Source organism: Felis catus, chromosome B2 (genome assembly GCF_018350175.1).
Source record: "Felis catus isolate Fca126 chromosome B2, F.catus_Fca126_mat1.0, whole genome shotgun sequence".
Lineage (NCBI taxonomy): Eukaryota > Metazoa > Chordata > Mammalia > Carnivora > Felidae > Felis > Felis catus.
Window position 1 is genome coordinate 134259196 of NC_058372.1, and position 22191 is coordinate 134281386.

General features: G+C 40.2%; 1 protein-coding gene across 3 annotated transcripts in view; it reads left to right on the forward strand.

Moving 5' to 3' along the window:
- Positions 1-15198: 15198 nt before the first annotated feature.
- Positions 15199-22191, forward strand: part of TAB2 (TGF-beta activated kinase 1 (MAP3K7) binding protein 2) — a 91268-nt gene continuing 84275 nt past the window's right edge. For all 3 annotated transcript variants that reach the window (XM_045058186.1, XR_006598381.1, XR_006598382.1), the window contains exon 1: positions 15199-15573. The gene's annotated coding sequence lies outside the window, so the exon portion shown is untranslated. The remainder of the gene's footprint in view (positions 15574-22191) is intronic.

Consider the following 22191-nt stretch of genomic DNA (forward strand, 5'->3'; position numbering starts at 1 on the left):
CAAATGTCTACTTCGTTTGGACCAACTCGCTTTTTGGAGTTTCAAAAGTTGGGCATGTCCTGGCACATCAGGGGCAGATGTTATAAAACATGTCACATTTTGTTAAGTAAAGATGGGGGGGGGGGGTGGCAGGGAATGGCAGGTACAACAGCAAAGACTTGGTCCCAACGCTCTACCATCAGTTCATGAAACAGTCAACTTTACAAATTAATAACATGAGCTCTGTATGGAAAACAGCAGAGCTTTACCATGATCAGGAGCTCACAAGATTTTTCATCATTTCACCTAAAAGACTAGACTCGTTTGTTTAAGAGTAGCTTAGTACCGTAGTCTTTCCGGATTTGGAAACATCCCATGAAAAAGGTTGAAACTTATTTTGTCATGAACAGAACATCTTTCTGTTCAACTACAGTTCTGAAACATTGATGATTAGTGTAAGTGGGGTGGAGTTGGGGCAGAAATGTGCATTATTATCATCATCTAAGGTCAAGTTCTGCTACATGAGCCTACAATGTTCCTTGGTTCACCACAAGCTTAAAATTCACATACTGCAATCGCTTGTTGCCTTGAAAGTATTTCCTTTCTCTAAGAGTTCCATCCAAATCTCACAAGACTGTTCAGACTCGGAACCATTAAACGTGTAAAAGCAGTCCTCCCCCCATCATTTCCTTATCTCAAAAGTCCTGCCCATTCTTTGTTGTTAACAGATGTGCTGTCAGAAACTAAGAATCTTGACGTTATCACGTGGAAAGGAAAGTAGTTCGAAGAAAAAACAATAGAACACAAAGTTCTTCAGTGAAATGCTGACTTTGAGTATAACATAGACAAAGCAGTTATTCATAGATCTGAGGTAACATTCTTTTAGGTTTTATTTAAAGAACTGCTATAGTAGCTGAAGCTGGAGGTCTACAAGTATTTCCTTAACATGTCATTTTTTCCTGCAATTCAGATACATAGACTTATTATTATAAAGTTCTTCAGAATTCATAAGGTTTTCCATTTTATAATAGCAAGCATTTCAGCATTTATTTTGGAAAAAATGCTTAGAAAATGTCGTGAATTTTTCTAGTAAGTAAACCAATCATTAGGTCTAGGAACATGTAGATTATCCAGTGCCTCCAGCCCTCCCCTCTGAAAAGTCCAAGTTGGTTTTCTTTCTTTCTTTCTTTCTTTCTTTCTTTCTTTCTTTCTTTCTTTCTTTCTTTCTTCTTTCTTTCTTTTTTTAAATTTATATAGCAATCTGGCTCTACGAGAAGAGGAAGGGAAAGATGAGGGGGTAGTATTCTATGGGTCTGTAAAATCTGTACCAAATAGTCTTACTGAAAACCGTGTGCCGGCATCATGTTTCTGCTGGGCTCACCAGGGCAAGGAAGCAGAGCGGGAGTGTGGGCACGGCAGATACAGAGATAGGAAGCTTTGAAACACCATACAAAGTTCATTATCTTCATTTGGTAATTTGTAAACTTTCTGAGAATAAGAACTCCTTTTTCATCTGAGTGTCTGAAAACGTGGCTCTCTACATGACAGCAATTGTTCTTTTGTCTATTTAGTTTTCAGACCATGCTTGAGACCTAGATGAAATCACTGACTCTTAACAACAACCCCCTGTCCCCGGAGGCCCCTCCTCCTCCCCCAAGAGCTGAGGCTGAGACACAGTTCTTTTCTGTTCATTGATGAAAATCATTGTGAGTCACAGAGCGATTCTGTTGCAAATACGATAAGCATTAGGCCCCTGAGTCTCACAGAAGAGTGGGTTGAATTGAGGATTTTTAGCAACCTTAGCGCAATAATGGCTGCCGAGCCAAGAGGACTGAATGTCCAGATACCAGTGCAAGGAAGATCGGGTTCAACAAGGATGGGACAAGGGTGACAGGGGCAAGGGGACGCGTTCTGTTGCACCCTGAAGCCTTATTTATGTGGAAATTTACGCACTTGGGCAAGATTAAGGCAGGATACAAAACCAAGGAAGAGGCAAACTCCCCACCTCTCTTCCATGCCACTGTACCCCCAGCCCTGTCCAAAAACCTGCTGCAAGCGTAAGGCCACTGCTGCTCAGATTTTTTGTCTGAGGCCCTGTCAAGGTTCCTTTTTCTTCAATTCTTTTAACCATCGTGGAATGAGGTCAGTACTCTGTGATTGTCATTTCGTTCCAAATTCTTGAAATATTTTATTATTTACAAAAGATTTCCCTACTGACTTAGGACAGGAAAAAATATGCATGTGCAAACCCTGACAAAGTCTCAATGATAAAAATTTCAATTGCCATGGCCTTAGTTAAACAAAGATTATTCCTGAAGGGCTTTTGAAGGAAAATGTTTAAGAAACATAGTTTAATTAGTTTGTTTTTATTGAAGAGTTTTATTTTGTTTGTATATGTATAAGTAACATATTCATTGTTAAAATTTCAGAAAAAATGCCACCAAAAAAGTGTAAGGGAGAAAAGAAAGATTATCTCTAGTGTCATTGTCCAATGTTATATTTTGGAATCTGTCTTTCCAGACTTTTTTCTACACATACCCACATTCAGGCATACACCCCCGGTTTTAAATGTGATCAGAGTATTTTTCATAATCTGTCATGCAATCCATCTCCCATTTTCACTATATATAATATTGTGGCATTTTTCATGTCAATGTACATAGACCTACACTTTTTAATTATTGTATTGTATTCTATTGTATCGAGGCACCGCAATTTAGCTCATTACTTATTAACATATACTCGGGTTATTTTCTACTCTTTTTTTACTATTATACGGAAGGTTGAAGTAAATATCCTTGAACATACACCTCCAGATATATGTCCAATTATTTCTTCCTAGGAGTGCAATTGCTAGATCACACAGTTTGCATATTTAAAACTCCAATACATGTTGCTAAACAGCCTTGCGGGGTGCTTATACTTAATTCTATGCCCACTTGTAGGATATAAGGATGCCTCCGTCTCCACTGTGCCCACGTTGGGGTCTCTGTTTTTTAAAACCTTGGCATTAATAAACAAAAATAAATAAATAAATCGCATTGTTTTTGAGTGAGATTGACTATTGAGAATGAATTTATTTTCTTATATTTATTGACCATTAGCCATGCTTCTAAAAATAATTGGTTTATGACCTTTGTTCATTTCCTGTTGGCTTGTGGATTTTTAACCTTATGATTTTTCATAACCTTTTGTATATCAGGGAGAGTAACGTTAGTCTATAGAGACTATAAGCTCTCTGAGAGCTAATATAATCTTCAGTACCACAGAGCCGGCCCTTAGTATGACGCGTGACCCAGGGCAGACCCAACTAACTGTAGAGGTTATAAGTAAGTTCTCCTAGTATATGTTTCTCTTAGTATTTTCTTAAAATTTTTTTCCTATCCAGAAGTCTGTAAGCTTCAAGTAGTAAAAATATCTATCAATATATTCCCTTGATAGATGAACATTTGAGTCATATACTTCCCATATCAAGATTATGAAAATAACAACAAACATTTATGTACACACGTTGCAAACACTTTGCATATGCTCATTCACTTAATCCTTGTAACAAGCCTTTTGCCTAGTAGAGTATGTCCCAACCCCGTGCCTACCTAATTACTCCTTTTAAAAACTATTCTAGCTCTTCTTCTCAATTGATCTCACTAATTTTAATAGGTAAGCCTTTCACGTTTTCTTTTTCTTTTTTCTTTTTATAACCTATTGTCAGATTGGCTTCCATACAACACCCAGCGCTCATCCCAACAAGTGCCCTCCTCAATGTCCATCACCCATTTTCCCTCTTCCCCACCCCAATCCCCATCCACCTTCAGTTTGTTCTCTGTATTTAAAATTTTTTTTTCAACGTTTTTATTTTATTTTTGGGACAGAGAGAGACAGAGCATGAACGGGGGAGGGGCAGAGAGAGAGGGAGACGCAGAATCGGAAACAGGCTCCAGGCTCTGAGCCATCAGCCCAGAGCCTGATGCGGGGCTCGAACTCACGGACCGCGAGATCGTGACCTGGCTGAAGTCGGACGCTTAACCGACTGCGCCACCCAGGGGCCCCTGATTTCCCCTTTTCTTTACACAAATTGTAACATGATGTACACAGTATTCTGCATCCTGGTTATTTGATTCACTTAATAAAATATCCAAATGCTCTTTAAAATCACTTTGTCAACTTTTGATTGTAGTTGAGTTAAATTTATAAACTTGGGGACAATTTTCATCTTTAAAATATTGTCTTCCCAGGGTGTCTGGGTGGTTCAGTTGATTAAGGAAGCGGCTCTTGATTTCAGCTCAAGTCATGACCTCACGGTTGGTGAGACCAAGCCCTACATGGGTTCTGTGCTGACAGTTTGGAGGCTGCTTGGGATTCTGTCTCCCTCTCTCTCTGCCCCTTCCCTGCTCATGCTTTCTCTCTCTCTCTCTCTCTCTCTCTCTCTCTCTCTCTCTCTCTCAACATTTAAAAAATAAAATATTGTCTTCCACTCAAGAATATATTATTTCTGTGGCGCCTAGGCGGCTCAGTTGGTTAAGTGTCCAACTTCAGTTCAGGTCATGATCTCATGCTTTGTGGGTTCAAACCCCATGTCGGGCTCTCTGCTGTCAGCTCAGAGCCCAGAGCCTGCTTCGGATTCTGTGTCTCCCTCTCTCTGTCCTTCCCCGGCTCACAGTCTGTCTGTCTCTCTCTCCCTCCCCAAAATAAATACACATTAAAAAAAGTTTTTAAAGAATGTATTATTTCTGGTTTTTTCTGACTTACTTTTGTGTCCTTCAGTAGTTTCCAGTTTTCTTCTTACTAGAAGAAGTTTATATATTTCTTAAGTTTATTTCTGAACAGTCGGTCTTTTCAATCTTTCTCTACCTGATAGGCTGGAAAAAAAAATGTCTCCTTTGTTTTTTTTTTTAACTTGCATTTATGTTATTACCAATGAAGTAAAACACTTTCATACATTTATTGTTCACTTATAGTCTCTGCAAGTTGAGCTTCTCATTCTTACGCATCTGAATGGCAGTGAAGGCTTGAGAGGGTCCCCAGGACAACTAAAATAATTGTTCAACACATTAAAAATCTAATTCCTGGGGCGCCTGGGTGGCGCAGTCGGTTAAGCATCCGACTTCAGCCAGGTCACGATCTCGCGGTCCGTGAGTTCGAGCCCCGCATCAGGCTCTGGGCTGATGGCTCAGAGCCTGGAGCCTGCTTCCGATTCTGTGTCTCCCTCTCTCTCTGCCCCTCCCCCGTTCATGCTCTGTCTCTCTCTGTCCCAAAATAAATAAACGTTAAAAAAAAAATTTTTTTTTTAAATCTAATTCCTCATTCTCACAAAAGCAGTATCTCCACCTTACTTCTCTGTTTCTGTTAACAAGATAACAGTCCTCCATGATTCAGGCTCAGAATCACATAGCCTTCTTTGATAACTCTTTCCCCCTTCACGTCCTACTTTATCTCATTTGCCTAAAGTGATTTTTTAAAATCTACTACTAAAATTTCTCTTGCTTCTGACTCTTCCTTTTCATGGCCATAGGTTTGAAAAAGTCCTCTATCCCTTTGCCCAGAGATAATTGGCTTTCTGGTCTCCCCACCTCCCCTCTCTTCCTTCTGCACCTGAACAGAGGATACATGAAATACATATCCAAGCATATCCCATTGTTCATAAAACTTGAATGGTATACCACTGCTTCCTAAATCTGTCTTCCAACACGATCCTCCTTTTCTCCTATAGTTCAGCAAAACCAAACTACTTCAGGTTCCCAAAATATTCTCTATGATTTCCTGATATACTTTCTCTTCTGCTATCAAATGCACCTGGAATGTCCTCCTTTTTTTTTTTTTTTTTTTTTTTGCAACCCCATCACTTCCTCAAGGCTCATCTGAAATATCATCTCCAAGAAGCCTGTCCTGTGATCTCCAACTCTTCTGAAGTCCCGGTGTAACTTTGTTTCTCTTAAACTACTCACCCTATTATTATCGCCACTATAAATTGTCTAAGCAAAGAGAATGTGTCTTACATGATGGTATAATGAAAAAAATCCTGGGGTATGTGGTCAGAGGATCTGTTGAAAGCCCCATTGTTCACTTACTAATTGGTTTAGATTGGGTAAGTCATTTAACCTCTTGCCCTAAGATCTTTAGTTTGTGAATTGGTGGTGGGAGCAATAATGTGTATAACAAAAGAAGCTGTGAAGAACAAAGAAGATAATGTATGTGAAAAAAACCTGTAAATTGTAAAGCACTGTATAATAAATATTGGCTTAGAATTGATAAATTTAGTGTGCCTTGATTTTCTTCCCATTTGTTCACCATGCCAACGTCAATCAAGGTACCGTATTCCACATAAGACAGTTGCAATAATTTCTAATGAGATTTAGCATCACAATCTAGTCTCAAAAATGGAAATTGTTGGGGCACCTGGGTGGCTCAGTCGCTTAAGTGTCCTACTTTGGCTCAGGTCATGAGCTCACGGTTCATGGGTTTGAACCCCACGTTGGGTTCTCTGCTGTCAGCACCGAGCCCACTTGGGATCCTCTGTCTTCCCATCTCTCTCTGCCCTTCTACTGCTCATTCTTTCTCTCAAATAAATAAATAAATCCTAAAAAAAAAAATGGAAATTGTCATTATTAGTTGGTTGAGAAAAAGACATTTTAAACAGTGTTTACAATGGTTTTGTAGCTGTTTAAACGTGAAGAGGAACCTTAAAAGTAGCGAACACCAATGGCCTCTTTAAAGATAGGTGACATTGTTACAGATTGTAAACAATTGCTAATCATGCTGACAGAAACCTTTCTGAATGAAACATATTTCTATTAAAGAATCTATGATATACGATGACAGAGGGAGATAAAGATCAGAAGGTTAGCCATTCCAATTCCTGTTTTCAGGTCTAGTCCTGAGGCAAAGGATGTCTGAGTCAATGAAGAAGATTGTTGATTTCCCATGAACTTCACTGCGATTATTCTCCGGAAATAAGTTTTTTAAATCATTCATAATAACATCTGGTGCTTCTCCCCACAGTGGCATCACACAACGCATGCATACCATATTTCATACACATAGGAACATGTGCACATAAACCACCTTACCTATCCTAAAAGAAATAAGACAAAAAAGAATGACTCTCTTCCTTCATATAACTATCTCCTTTCCACGAATTTAGAATCCCTCACCCAACACTCTTACTCTGAAAAATAGGCCCTGCTTTCGGCATATCCGAAAGGTCGGAGGCCCCCATGACCTTTCTACTGTCTCTTTCTTTCCAAGCTTAAGTTCCTCTCTATATTATCACCCATCTTTCTCCATCTTTGTCAACGTTATTATTGAAATACAAAATACATCCAGCAAAGTGCCAAACTCACACTGAATTTCAGTATACAGCTCGATAGATTTTTGCACACGTTTGAATCCAAACAACCACCACCTAGATCAAGATGTGGAACATTTCTAGTACCTCAGTGGGCTTCCTTGTGACTCCTCATAATCAAATGCCTCACCCAGAACCTCCTAGTGGTAAGTGCCATTCTGACATGTATCACCATCAATTAGTTTGGCCCGTTCTTGAACTTCACATGTATGGAATCATACAATGTGTACACTCTTATGTGCCCAGCTGTTTTCTCTTCCCAGAGTATCTATGATATTCATCTATTTTGTTAATCAGTAATTCATTCTCGTTACATACATAACAACTTTATTAAATATAATTCGTATACCATAAAATTCACCCTTTCAAAGTACAAAATTCAGTGGGTTTTGGTATATTCAGAGTTGTGAAACCATCACAATATTCAATGTTAGAACGTTTTTAACATCCCCAAAGAAACTTTATACCGATTAAGTCACTCCAAATTCCTCCCCTTCCTCCAGCCATTGGAAACCATTAACCTACTTTCCGTCTATAGATTTGCCTATAAATGGAATCATACAATATGCAGTTTTTATTGAGTGAGTTCTTTCAGGTAGCATAATGTATTCAAGGTTCACCTATGCAGGAGCATGTATCAGTATTCCATTCCTTTTTATTGCCAAACACTATACAATTGATGGAAATACTACATTTTGTTTATCCATTTATGGGCATTTGGGTTGTTTCTATTTTTTTGCTATTATGTACAATGCTGCTATAAATATTTATGTACATGTTTTTTTCTGTGGACATATGTTCTCATTTCTCTTGGATATATACTTAAGTTTTTAATTTTGATGAAGTTGAATTTATCTATTTTTCATAAGTGACAAAAGAAATAACAGTGGTGACGGAGGCTGTCAAGTTCGAAATCTACGGGATGAGCTGGCAGGCAGGAGACCCAGGAAGAGCCAATGCTGCAGTTTCTGTTCAAAAGCCGTTAGTCTGGAGAACCAGGAAGAACTGATGTCCCAGTTCAAGTCAGAAAGCCATCTGCTGAGGGAATTCTTCTATTTGAGGGAGAGTTGGTCTTTTATTCTACTTAAGTGCTCGATGATTAGATGAGACACATGCACATTATGGAGGGCAATCTGCTTTACTCAGAGTCCATCAATCTGAAAGGAAATCTCATACAAAAACACCCTCACCGAAACACGCAGAATGATACTTGGCCCAGCCAAGTTGAAGCATAAAATGAACCAACACACTTGGGTCATAGAGTAGGCATATGTTTAACTTTAGTAGACATTGCCAAAGCGTTTTCCAACATGGATAAACCAATTTACACTCCCATCTGTAGCGCATGAGAGTTCAGGTGGCTGTCTACCTTTCTTTGTCAACACTAGGTACTGTCAGTCTGTTAAATTTTAGCCATTCTGATAGGTAGGTAGTGATATGTCATTGTGCTTGCAATTTACATTTTCCTAGTAAGAAATTATGTGAAACACTTTTCCATGAACCTATTGGCCATTTGGAAGTCATTTTTGTAGAATATTGCTTCAGGAGTTTTCCCCCATTTAAAAAATTGCATTGTTCAGTTTTTCATAGTGATTTATAAAAGTATTTTTTTTACATATTCTGAATATGAGTCTATTGTCAATATATATACTCAAGTATATTCTCTCTTAAGGGTGTCATTATCAAGACACTCTCTTGATAGTGTCTTTTGATTAGTAGAAGCTTTTTTGTTTTTTAATTTCCCATTTAATTTAGGTCCATGATCCATCTTTTTTTTTTTTTAGATCTATGATCCATCTTGAATTCATTTTTATATATGGTGTGAGGTAGGAATCAAGTATCTTTTCTTTCCATAAGAGGAGCCAATTGCTTCAGCACCATTTGTTGAAAATATTATCCTTTCCTCACTGAATTGCAGCAGTGCCTTTGTCATAAATCAAGTTCTATTTTTGGATTCTCTATTATGTTCCTTTGGTGTATTCATGCATCCTTGTGCCAATATGACAATGTCTTAATTACTGAGTCTTATGATGTCTTTACATTTGGTAGTGTAAGTCTTTTAACTTTGTTCTCCTTTAAAATTTATCTTGGTTATTCTAGGTTCTTAAATTTAAATAAATATTAGAATCAACTTTCAGTTTGCATACATGCACACATCCAAACACACTTTGGGGAATTTTCTTCCTTTCTTATTTCTTTTTGTCTCGGAAAATGCCTCTTCTCCTAAAAAATTAAAATTCTCCTTTTGTGTCTGCAGTGTTAATCCCATAGGCTTCTCTTACATGCTCAAGAGTCATCACCTCATACTTGCACCTTCAATTTTTTACTCTCCTTTGAGTTTTTCCCCTCAGCAGATAAACACAGCTAAATGTTTCTTATTTCCTACTAAAGCAAAACAAACAAAAACAAATGTTTTTCAACCTTTTCAACCCTCACATCACGATCCTCTGTCTTTGCCATTTAATATTTTTAAATATGTGCATATACATTTTAATTATAAAATTGCTATCTCACGACACGAAATCTGAAAAACCTTTGTTCAACCACTGCAAGACAATTAGGGTTATTTCATAGCATCTTTATATGCACATGCATGTATACTTTTTGTTGTTGTGATCCATATGTGTTTTTTTTTAATTTTCTATCTTCTTCCTTCACTTAATATTATAAATATTTCTCCATACTGTTCCATAATCTTAATAATTACTTTAAATGACTGCATCACACACAACTGATTACCAAAATCCTAATTTTAAAACAATAGTATATTATTTTAAATAATAGTATATTCAGAAATTTCTGTTGCTTCAATATTTAGTCTTCTAAGTAAATATTGGTGTAAACATCCTCATTCATGTAGCTCTCCCTTTCATGACTATCAAACCTTTTGAAAGAATAGTCTGCATTTCATACTTTGAGCTGTCTGCTCATCCCTTAACTCCTGAAACCTACCTGCTCCTACATTACTATCGAACAACTCTCTTAAAGGTCACAATCGCCTTCTATTCAGCAACCCAATGTTTCCAAGCCTGCATCATCCTGAATCTCTTCATAGCACTTAATACTGCTGGCCTTCTTGAAATTCCATCCTTTCTCCCTGATTTCTGTACGACATATAGCCTAATTTTGCCTACTTCTCTTGCTTTCCCTGCTTTTACCTCATCCTCCAGGGTTGGGTTATGTATCCTCCCCACTCTTCTTCTCCTTTGGCAGTCTCATGGCTTAATTTATTTTCTCTCCACAAATGACATCCAGTGTATATCCCCAACTGTGATCTCGTTTCTGAACTCCAGTCCCATGTTTTCACGTGCTGATCTTTTCCATCTAGATACCCCTTTAGCATCTCAAATTAGGAGGACTATCACAAAGATCATCATCTTCCCTCCCACAACTTCTCCTCTTCCTATGTACCCTAGTCTTTTAGCCTTAAACGCTTGAGTCACCTTTGACTCTCACTTCTCTGTCTTTGACTCCTCGACAATTGTTCCCTCCTATAAACCAGGAACTGTTTCATGAGTGGGCATTGTGATTCAGTTAAGGCCTAGGAGGGAGGGATGGCAAGTCATTCTGGGTAATATTTTCTCTCTCTTAAGAAGATCTTTCTTCCTCCTCTGGGCATTATGACTTCAAGATGTGATCATTGGAACTGCCATTGCTATCTTGCCATTAGCCAGACAATGATGCTAACACTCATGACATTGGGGCAGGGATGGAAAGAACTTGGTTCTTGATGATATTATTAAGCTTCTGGATCTTTCAGACCTGAAATCTACTCTAGTTTATAATACCCAAATTTATGAGACCTAAATTTCCTTATTACTTAATCCATTTAAAATTGAGATTTGTTACATGCCAGTGAGAACATCCTTACTGTCAATTCTTCATTATCTCTCATTTGGGCTATTGCAATGCTATGTGGTCTTTATGCCTTCAAACCTAATCTATTTCATACACCTGCTGCTAGATTCTCCTTCCTAATGAACTATTTGACCATGTCTTTTTTCTTATCCAAAGACCTTTAGTAACTTCCTAGTGCCTAGAGAGTAGTTCAGACTTAGCCGCTCAGCATTTGTGGTTTTATACAGTTCTACCCTGCTTTACATATCTCATGTTACAGATACACAGAATTAAGTGCTATCCCTCGAATATGCCTCTTTCTTTCCTGCTCGTGTCATGTTTTCCCTCCCTGAAATACTCTTGTTCTACCTCCTCCTGTCTATATGCAACTTTCTTCTTGAAGCTGTCCCTTCCCTTCTTCCACCCCCTGCAAAGTAATCTCTCCTTCCCCTAAACTTCTGTGGTCTTTTTTACTGTCTACCTTGAATTGGTATTATTTCTGTAGCATAATCTCTTCTACTGTCAGTGCTGTTCCATAGAATTTTCTGTGAAGAAAGTTAATGAGCACTTGAAATATGGTCAGTGCAATCGAGGGCCTGAATTTCTCATTTTGTTTCAGTTAGGTAATTTGAATGCAAATAGCTACAGGCAGGTAGTGGCCATTCTATCAGACGGCACAGTCCTAGACTAAAAGGCTCTTGAATACAGCACAGGGATTTTATCTTATTTTATCTCTGTAATCAATACAGAGCCCTGGAAAGGCACAGTGTGTTTTATTCTCTCTTATTTTCTCCAGAGACTTGTGGCTAATAGACACTGAATATTTATTAGATCATTAAATATGGAAATCACATTTACCAAAACAAGTGTTTCTAGCTATTTTTGTTCCAAATTCAAGTAGATTAAATAGAAGAATGGACAAAACTTGCACCTGTTGCTGAGAAACAATGGCTAGCTCACCGTAAAAGAATCTATTTCTATCGCTCTGTCCACCTTACAACTTTATTCCTCTTAGTCAAGTAGAGGAACTCTGCTGTTTAAGGCTCTTTGGTTTTTAAAACTTTTCACTTTGCAATGATTTCAAACTTAGCGAGACATTGTAGGAATAGTACAGAAATTGCCATATTCACCAAGGCTTTAAAATATTTAAACATTTCTTAGAATTTAAAAGTCATCCTGTAGTTGCCAGGGCTGGGGGAGGGGAGGGAGGATTGGTTTTTAGTTGGGTTTAGAGTTTCTAATGTTGCAAGATGAAAAAGTTTTAGAGCTCTGTTGTACAATAATGTGAATATACTTAACGCTACTGAACTGCACACTTAAAAATGGTTAAGATGGTGAGTTGTGTGTGTGTGTGTGTGTGTGTGTGTGTGTGTGTGGTTTAACATGAGAACAGTTAAACCATCTTGGAAAAATAAGTTATAATTTTGTTATAGGCTCCAAAAAGGAAAATATCTTTTCTTTTATCCTGTGAATTATTCTTCCAGAAATCAATCTGTTCCTGCATTTTCAAAACCTCACTTTTTAGAAGTCCTTCCTTATGGCTCATTTAAAATTCCATATTTTAGAAGGGAAGCCCTTTTTCATCATATTCCAACCTCAACAGAAATAAAATGGATTCTTTAATAAAACTAATAATAACCTAGATTCACCAATTTTTGATTTTATCCATCACTGTCTGTATATGTGTATGGGAGACATGAGAGATGTGCGTGCATGCATGTGCGTGCGTGTGTGTGTGTGTGTGTGTGTGTGTGTAACTTATTTTTTCTGAACCATTTGGGAAAAAAATCCCATAAGCTCCACTTATCCTTTAATATTTCCATATGTTTTCTTATGAATAAGGATATTCTCGGACATATCATATTCGGGCAAATTTAACATGGATACAGTTTTATCTACTCTGCAGTCCATATTCCAATTGCATCAATTATCCCAATAATGTCCTTTCTAGCAATTTTCTCCTCCAGTAAAAGATCCAGGTCCAAATGTACATTTTGCATTTAGTTGTCATGTCTCTTCAGTTTCATTTAATCTGCAGCTTTGTTTTGCTTTGCTTTGTCTTATGACATTGATAGTATTTTAAGAATACAGGCCAGTTGTTTTACAAAATTTTCTCCTTTTTGCATTTGTCTGATGCTTCCTCACAATCAGGTCCAGGTTAAAGCTCTTCAGTGTATGTTCACACCTATCATACTCATAAGTTTATAAAGCACTCTGTTTCTCTTATAATATACATTTATTTCATTAAATAAGTTTTCCTAAAAATATAACATACACAGTTCTACCATTTAAAAACAGTTGTCGGCTCTGTGCTTTTCAGTGGTTTCAAAGACAAGTGAAATTTACTTAATAATAGATCCAATTTCTCTAAACTCATTTATTCAATTATTTTAACATTGAGTATGGAAACAATTCTTCAGACAGGACTACTGAATGTATCAAAGTTTGGTGATTTCTTGTTACCCACCAGTGAATAAAACTACAGCATTTCCATTTTTTGAATCTTTGTTTTTACATCTCTTATGATATTAACAGGAGAGAAAATACTTAAATTCTGATATTGTAAATCACAAGCACTTTGGCTTTTGAAGTGGTAAAGGTTTTGAGTTGGTTCTTTATTCCAAGATTACAGGTAATTTTAAATGATGACTGAGGAAAAAGGAACTGAGAAAAGCCCTTCAACTGTGTAGAAACCTGTACTGCTTAAAAGATACTTTACCAAAAAAATAGTCATGATAGCTATAGCACTCATCTGGAAACAAAAATAACGGTCCTTCAGAATTTTTCTGGGGAATAAGTAAGAATTGTTTTAAGGAAGAAACTGGCAGGGATATGGACATTTTGGACAGGGACAGAAAAAATGCCGTAGTGTTTTGGACACCATGAAAGCACTAGAATCTTTAAATAAATATTTTACATTGTGAGAAATGTCTGAGTGTTAAACACTTTTTTTTTTATAGGGGAAATTAAACAAATATTTCTTTAAGAAGATAGAAACAAGTCTCCCCTTCTCCCCCCCCCCCCCAAGTTAAAGTGTCTTTGGCTCTGCTTCTAGGACTTCTAGGAACGTGCAATTAAAATAAAATCGAAACAAAACCCTTGCAGCATTTCGATTTGTTTTTTCCCCCAAGCGCTCTAGAAAACTCCGCGTCCGACTCTTTTTTCAAGTCTCAAAGGTGGGAGTGCCGACGCTTCCAGGACTTCTCCCACACTCTCTCGGGACTCCGGACTCCGGGCTCCCGCTCGGGTCACCCCGGTCAGCCGACGGCCTCCGCGCAGCCAGGCTCCAAGGGGGTGTGTCCCGGCCCCCGGGGCGGCCGGACACCGCCTCCGCCGTGGGGCCCACCTGCTGCCCCCTCGGGCCCCGGGCGCGCGGGAGGCGCTGAGCTACCGGTGCTCCGGGGCCACCCCCAGCCCGGAGCGCGGGGCCCCTAGCCCGCGGGCGCCGCCGATCGGGGGCAGGTCCCGCCGCCCGCTTCCGGACGGGCCGTGCCGACGGAGCCGGGGTTCCTTTCGCCTTCCAGCGCAAACTGCTACCGGCCCCGTGGGGTGGGGGAACTTGCACTTTCTACACACGCACACACGCACGCACCGACATACAGAGCCCTCCAAAGTATGAGAGATCGGGATTTAAAAACGTAGGATCCCGGGCCCTTCCCGAGCTCTTTGCGCCGGCGCCCCCTCTTGCACTGCCCCGGCGGCGGCCCGCGCCAGTCCGCGTCGCTGATCTGTGTTCTCCCTCCGGCCTTCACAAGGCGGGCGTGGAGTCTGCGAGTGTCGGGGGAGGGGTGCAGGGCGGAGAAAGAGCATCCCCGCGCCGCCGCTGCGGCGGCGGCCGCCGCCGGCCGGCTGGGGGAGGCCTCGTCACAGCCGCCGCCTCAGCAGCGGCCGCAGATCTCGCGGTGTTTGCCGGCGGCTGCGCCGCCATATTGTGTGACAGTATTTTGATTTGCACTGGGCTGGCGGAGCCGCGGCGAGAGCGAGCGAGAGCTGGGGGGGTGGGGGGAGGGCAGGCGAGCGCGAGGGGGGTGGGGGCAGAGGGAGGTAGGGAGGCCGAGCGAGCCGGAGCCGAGGAGCGGGGAGCGGCGACGCCACCCAGCCAGCGTTTTTGATCTGCAGCAGCCGCCGGCGGGGCGACCCAGCCCGACCCCCTCCCCTCCCCTCCCCCTCAGCCACGAGCGGCGGCGGCGGCGGCCGGAGGGAGTTGGCGGCGGCGGCCGATCGGAGGGGCTGAGCGGGGAGGGAGGGAGGGCTGAGGTGTCCCCCCTGCCGGGTGGAATCGGAGGCGGCGGCGGCGCTGGCGGCGGCCGTGGTGGTGGAGGCGGCAGCGGCGACGGTGGAGACGGCTGCCCTAGTGGGAGAGGCGGCGGCGGCGGCCGAGGAGGAGGAGGGGGAAGCGGCGGCGGCGAAGGGTAAACGGACAGCGCTGCCGGGCCTCGGCGGGATCCCCGGTCCCGGCTCTCCCCTCAGCTTCCCGCACCCCCCTTTCGTCTAGAAGGGGCTCCGCTGACTCGCAGGGCCCTTGCGGGGCGTCCGCTTCTTCCCCTCACTCTTCCTCCCTCCGCCTCCTTCCTCCCCCAGTGGCGAGGAAGAGTGGGAGGCCCCCCAAGTCCTCCCGACCGGGTGGGGGTGGGGAGTCTCGGGCCGGGCCTGGGCTCCGGGGAGTTTGTGTGTAGGGGGAGGGGGGGCATTCATTGCAGTCGGGAGCCGGGGAGAGCCCCGGGTAGGGGAGGGTGCCAGGGGGTGGGGAGGGCCCCTGCCTGCACCCGTGCCCCCGGCCCGCCCCTCAGGCATGTGTGAGATGGGGGTGGGGGAAGGAAAACTCCTTTTTGGGGAGCCGTAGTCCGGTCGAGATGATTTAGCCAGGGTGTTGGGGTTAGAGACTGAAAGAGTTGTGTGGCGACGGTGGGGGGGGGGGGGGGCGGGAGAACTTCGTTCCCTTTGCAGTGTTGGTTTTCTGCAGCCTTCTTGAAATGGGGAGCAAGCCCCGCTCTGAATATGCGGCCCCCTCGATTTCACTGGAGAGTTCTAGTGTTCTGTCCGATCTATCTCCAACCCCTAAGATTGTGGTTGTAGCGGGGAGGTTGAAAGGGTCTGGATATTGCTGAACAGGTGACAGGTGTATCTTTCTGTTGCTGATGCTGTCGGATTGCTCAGGCAGAGCTGTAAACCAAAGTTTCGGGGACCGTGTGAGTTTGTATTTATGTGTTTGGCCACGTTTCATTCCATATATAGTATATTTGAGATGTTAGGTTTCCATTCTTCAAGTCCGCTTAATTGTTGTGGAGAAATTCTTCAAATGTTTCTGATAAGAGGAGTTTCCAGGAGAGCGGAGGGAGTTTGCAGCTTCACAGGGGTTTCTCAGTAGCTCCTGAAATTCAGGTCCCCCATGCGAGGCTGTTTTTAGGAGCCTTTTATTCATTGGAAAGTTCTTGAACACTAAGGTCGTATTTGAGGCAACGGTAAGGCAGTATGATTTTGCATCCATTTTGTCTGTTTTAGGTAAGTTTGTAAAGGTTCAAATTTTAGGGTCAGGTTGATTCACATTTTATGAAAGCAATTGGGGCTGTGCTTTAGCTCACTTAAAAGAGTATGTTGCTTATTATGCAATTTCAGACTTGGCTGAGAATTTTGGTGGGCATGGAGTAGAATTTTTGCTTTCAGTTTTTACACTATTAACTGGTTGCCACACTTTTCTTTATACAGTAGCAGAGTATTGACACCTTTTTTTTTTTTTTGTAACCGTGAAATCGTGATTGGTTTTAATAAACCCTGCAGTTTGAAACTTTAGTTTTGAAACCATTGCATTTTCTAATAAAGGAAGACATGCTTTTCATCTTATTGTATGTTTTGGCTGAACACTTAAATTAGAAACAATGGAAGGAATTGTGAGATAAATGAGCTACAAATTAAATTAGGGCCAAGTTAGTTTAAAAGGGATCCTGGAGCATTTAAAAACGTGTATGGAACAAATGTATTGAGTGATGGTACCATCAGTGTGTTAACAGGAAATAGAGCAAAAATTCCAGTGATTCAGAACTTCTGTTGGGGTTTTTTCTCCTTTAAATCTAATCAGTTTCTAATATAGGGTGCTTATGATTTAAATCTTTGAAGGATCAACTGAAAGTTGAATGTGTTAATTAGATGAATAAGTCATCCCCCGAATAGACTCCATTATTTCATTTTTCTCTTGGGTGCATGGAATAACTTTTTCTAAGTTTGAAAGTATTCTCAAAGGACAATGATGAAATGCAGCCCTTCAGCGTCTCTTCAGTGAACTGTCAAATGGTAGAGACTGTGCTTTTGTAACTCATTAAGAAGTGGGTAATGATGGGAGTCTCCTCGGATACAGATTTCCTGAAAAATACGTTTTAACTTAAATCAATCCTGTTTGATTGAAATAACATCTATATTTGGTCCTCTCTTTAATGGAAAGAAGTACTTGCCTTCAACTAAGGATTGTTTAATTACTGCATCTAATGAAATGAAGTTTTTAAACTCTGCGGCGTTAAGTAAGCGCTACCCAGATCCCCAGTTAATGTCCTTGAGTATTCCTTCATTAGTATTAGTAATATGGGTAAATTGTCTTAATGTGATTAGTCTGTGTCTTGACAGAAGTAAAAGTATTCTATTTCTGTCATTTTCTCTGTAAGGAAAATTATTTTTTCAGAATATTGTTTAGGATGAAATATACACATATATCTGTAAACATGCCGCATTTTGAAAAATAGGTGTGATGTAGACCATTTACATGAGACTATGTTTCATGCCAAAAATTCCTTGAGGAATGTCAGAATTTTCTAAAACATTTTTAAGAGACATAAACTGATCAAGACTTAAAAGTTTATTTTTAACAGTCATCAACGGAAATGTTGTCTTTTGTACATGTTTTGGAGAAAAAGTACCTGGTAATCTTGCCAATATGTAAAGTTTGTAAATTAAACTAATTCAGAAAGGCTTCGATTGCAGTGTATCTCTACCTGGCCAGGTTCCCATCACCCAGAGGAGAATAGTGGTAGCACTTTTCATTGTTTCACTTCTGTCACCTCTATATTTGGTCCATCTGAGACTGGGACTGTCTGTAATAAAAGGATTATGAGGCAGTAATAGAGGCCAATGTGAAGATCGGGGCAAAATAATAACGAGGAGATAAGGGATTATTAGATGAAGAGTTTTAGGCAGCTGGAAATACGTAGATGTGGGTAGTGGTGGCTACCAAGCATAAGAAAATGATCATGCTGAACTGTACTGAAGAGATCTGCTCTGAATCTTTTGAGAGACTTTGACCATAGGTATGTCATCTTATTTTATAGAAATGGTAAGGATTTGGAGACATTGAAATTGTATGAAATTTAAGTGTATGTTTGTTCATATTATTTACCTCTGGCTCATATTTCCAAAACACAGTAGTTTAACATTTCATTTCTTACGGTTCTGGTCCTGGGAAATCAAGGACACTTGCTTAATCAGAAAGCTTAAAAACCAGAGGAAGTACTCTTAGGGGTAGCCAGTATTGTACTTTTAGCATTCTCTTTTGTTGACCACTAAACTTGACTATGATCTTGATAGAGTCATAGATTAAGAATGGCTTTCTTTCTCTTTGTTTTCTAACTATTCCATCCCTCAAAACAATGCTTAGTACTAAGTATAACTACTAGCCTTCTAGCATTAAAGTTAAGCATTTCACTTAGACTTTTCACTCTGAGTTGTATTGACTCATTTTACAGAATATGCTTCGTTTCTAATTTCTTAGTCCTCAGAAAAGGAATGAGCTACTGTTAAAAGCACAGTAAAAAGTGTCAGCTGACACCTTGATATTTCAGAAGAAGATCCAGGTCACAATTGCCACAAACTAAAATCATAGATATTAATATCAATGAAATATAACTGAAATTGGATTAAAGTTTAGGCACTAAAAAGTGCATTTGTTCAAAATATAATTTATATAGACCCCTTCCTTATCTCTTGATGCCTGATAAATTGCTGAATATCTTTTGATTTGCTCAACATTTTTAATGTAAAATTTTAATAAATTCTTCCTGCATTTCTAATCATCTGTTCCAGTTCAAAATTTGGTATCAAGGGAGTGATGAATTTTTTTTTTGACCTTTAATAGCTTTATGTTAGTCTTGTGAGTGTTTCTTTCATAGTAAAGGAAAGAAAAAGAAACTAATATTTACTGAATGGCTACTGAATGCCAAGCTTTCGTTCACAAATATTTATTGAGCACTTACTGCGTGCTAGGGACCTTTGAGATGCAGGTGATGGCAGCAGTGAATGACACAGACAAAATAGCTGACCTCGTATAGTTTACACTTTAGTAGTAGAAGACAGATGACTAAAATGAATTGTCTAGGAGAAAAAAGTACTGTGGAGAAAAATAAAAGGGGGTTGGGAGAATGGACATCGTTTATTTGCTGTTTTCACAACTGTGTAATGAACATTATCCTTGATTTCAAAAGCAAAAACTATCCACTACATAAATTTTTTCTTTAAAAATATACTTCATAACTTGTGCACACATTTATGTTTGTACTTTGGAGTTACAGTTCAGGGGTGCCTGGGTGGCTCAGTTGGTTGGATGACCAACTTCGGCTCAGGTCATGGTCTCGCAGTTTGTGGGTTCCAGCCCCGCGTCGCTCTGCTGAGAGCTCAGAGCCTGGAGCCACTTCGGATTCTGTGTCTCCCCTCTCTCTGCCCCTCCCCTGCTCAGGCTCCATGTCTCTCTGTCTCTCAATAATAAATAAACGTTAAAAAAAAAATTAGAGTTCAGTTGATAGCAATTTTCAAAAATTTTTTAATGTTTATTTTTGAGAGAGAGAGAATGTGAGTGGTTGAGGGGCAGACGCGCACACACACACGCGCGCGCGCGCACACACACACACACACACACACACAATCCAAAGCAGGCTCCAGGCTCTGAGCTGGCAGCACAGAGCTTGATCCGGGGCTCAAACCCACGAAGGGTGAGATCATGACGTGAGTGGAAGTCAGAGGCTTAACGGACTGAGCAACCCACGCACCCCAATAGCAATTTTCTATTGTTAGTACTTCAGAAAACTGCTTTGTGGCTCAATAGAAAATCTGGAATCTGCTATCCTGGTTTTGCCAATGATTAGCTTTGTGCTTTGGAGCAGATTACAATTTGGTGGCCTCTCTGAACTTGTTTTCTTCTAAAATGCCTGTGATATCAATAAGGTGGTTGTGATTATAAATTACACATTTTGTGTCAATTATCTGATACATAGAAGGGGTTCAGTAAATTGTAACGTTTTTTGTTTACTGCTTATGGGAAAATTCTGTCAAACAAATATACCTGAAGTTGGTGACCCTTCCAAGAAGCTCTCCTCGCACTCTGTGGGGCATTAATATATATTTCATTTGAACAGCTAAAGCATTCTTGTCTGATAGCATAAGGATAATTAATATATACCTGTAACCTATAGTCACTAGTACTATCCGGGACACTTGTACAGTTGTCTAGTCAATGTGATATTGGGAGTAAACCGACAGTGTTTTTCTGGTGAGGGAACATTGTGACATAGCTTGTCATTTAGGGTGACAAACTGGATCACAGCATTTTGACAAATACAAATATTGGGTAAGATTCCAGTTTATGCAAATACTTGTGAAACATTTAGTACAGCGTAGCATATTGTAAGTATTCAATAAACGTTTGCTTTTTTTCACTCATTACTCCTTATTGTGTGAAGGGTGTAATCAAAGAGTTCAGAAAGTATTAAGGAAAACTTTTACAAGGATAAAAGAATGCAAATTGTTGATGAGTTTTTTTGAGGGAAGAGTGGGATAGCCAAATTGCAGTATTTTTCATTTTTATTCTGGGAGATCACTAACCGAGCTTCTCAAGGACAGACTATGGCTTCTTTTCTTTTTTTTAAAGTTTATTTATTTATTTGAGAGAGACAGAGACACCAGGAGCAGGGAAGGGGCAGAGAGAGAGGGGGGAGAATCCCAAGCAGGCTCCACGCTGCCTACACAGAGCCTGATGCAGGGCTTGAACTCCCAGAACCAGAAGATCATGACCTGAGCCGAAACCAAGAGTCGGACACTTAACCAACCGAGCCACTTCAGCACCCCTGTACCACGGCTTATTTTCATTTCAGTCTTAATTTCACCATATCTTCAGTGGCTGGCCTCTACTTAAGAGCTCAACAAATGTGTGTTCGATGTTGAATAGTTCTTAGTTTTTCTTTGTATCACAACTCATTTTGGTAGTAAGCCACTTCTGAGTTTGAAAAGTGACAGTACTGGACTTAAATCTTTGAATCTGTAGTTTAAACACAGCCTCAGATGTCAGGCAAGGTCTTCTGAATGCCATGTTTTTTAATCTAGCCAAAAATTTGAAAAATACCCTAGAAATTGAGAGGAAGAAATCAGTTATTTGCAGCTAGATTGGCATTTGTTAACCTATTCCTATGAAGTTGTTGACATTAAAGTGAGAAAGTGAATAGCAATGTTTACAAGTAGAGCAGAAAAAATAATTCATGCATAATTACATGCTCTTACCTGTTAAAAGACAAGTTAAGCTTCTCTCTTAGGGCACTTTTGATGAAACTGTCGATTTATACTGGCTTTATGAGTTAAATGGCTCAGTCACGTTCTTACACTCTTACGATGTGGGGAATATTGGTGTTTTCACAGAAAAGAGAAAACAACCCACCCCACCCTACTTTTAACAGTAACCATTTTTCATATGCTTAAATCTTACCATCAGCCAGCTTTTTCCTGTTCTGTGGCAAGTTGTCCTCTGCCTAATGAATAGTAATTTTACCTTTCTTAAAACTCAAGAGTTTTTCAACTTCTGAGACATTTAGTCATTTACACAGACTGTTTCTTGGCTTTTTAAAAACTGCTCCTCATTGCTTTATATTCAAATTTGGTATGTTACAGTAGTGTTTTAGAAATGAGATAGAAATACATACAATTGAGTATTTTGCTATTCTTGTGGTTTTTGTTTGTTGGCTTGTTTTGAACTGTAATAACCTGCCACTGAAAAGGGATACTTCTAC